A 1,269-nucleotide genomic window follows, 5' to 3' on the forward strand; every position below is an offset into this window, starting at 1 on the left:
TTTTATCGTTTGATTCAATTGCTTGTTGCCTTCTGAACCTGTAATGGGTGGACATTTATATTAAAGGTGCCGTTTGTAATGTTTAAAGGTATTTCTATTCTCATAATAATCATATATTGTCAAAGTTGCCATGCAACTGATGTTGCTAGTTTCTTTTTCTGGGCCAGAATTTAGCCAGAACCAAGTTGATCAGTCATTTTTCCTTAAAAGCCAACTTATGGGGTAAATATAGTTTCAGTAGGGGGCTTGGGGTTGGTTTGGGGAAGAGTGATGGCACATTATTTTCACTGTAATTGAGATTTGTGTTAAAGGAAGCAGAGGGCTGTAAAAATGACCAATTGCTCCTTTAATAGCATTATAACTGGTAAGAGGCCCATCACAGATTTTTGTGATTTTATGAAATTCTTTGTTTCCCCTTTAACCATAAATGAGTGGACATTTATATTAAAGGTGCCATCTGTAATGTTAAAGGATTGTCTAGACACGAAATAATAATATAATGTCAAAGACACTTTAGAAAAACTGTCAGGTGCAATACTGCTATGCAAGTGATCTTTGTTAGTTTCTTTAGCTTTTCTGTTAGATTTTTCTGGCCCAGAATTTGGCTCCACCCCCACATGGGACCAAGCTGCTCTAAGATTTTGCCTTAAAAGCTAACTCATGAGGCAAACATAGTTTCAGTGGAGGGTGTTTGGTTGCTTGGGGCAGTCATGTCACAGGCAGTAGAGGGCTGATAAAATGACAAATTGCTACTTTAATTGTATTGTAAAGTCAAACCTTGCTCTACCAAACAACCCAGTGATTACGTCAGGCTTACTGATCCATCGATGAACCTGACACCGTAATCAAAAACACATTTAATGCAAGGTTCTTTCCATTCTTGGACTGGGTCCAGAAAGGCTTCTAAAACAGCCATGTGCCATTTATCTTTCCTGCTATGAATGATATTGTATGAACCTTTCCCTCTGAATAAGTGATACCGGAGCTTACTGGAAGACTTGCTCTTGGGCTGGCTTTTAAGTCCTGAGTTGAAGGCACTGATGTGTATCAAATACAAGATGATCTAATAGGGTCTTTTGGTTTCTCTCCTTTGCTTCTGAAATGCTGCGAGGTCCTGTCTTGCAGACCAAGGAATGTAGCTCCAGGATCCTTAACTATTGTGAAAATGGTCGCTTTATTTATTTTCAAATATGGTTTCGGCTTCACTTATGATAAGAATTTGCATCTAATTGATGTAAGCTGTACATCTCATTATGTGCTAATGGACCG

Source organism: Ictalurus punctatus, chromosome 28 (genome assembly GCF_001660625.3).
Source record: "Ictalurus punctatus breed USDA103 chromosome 28, Coco_2.0, whole genome shotgun sequence".
In the NCBI taxonomy this organism is placed as follows: Eukaryota; Metazoa; Chordata; class Actinopteri; order Siluriformes; family Ictaluridae; genus Ictalurus; species Ictalurus punctatus.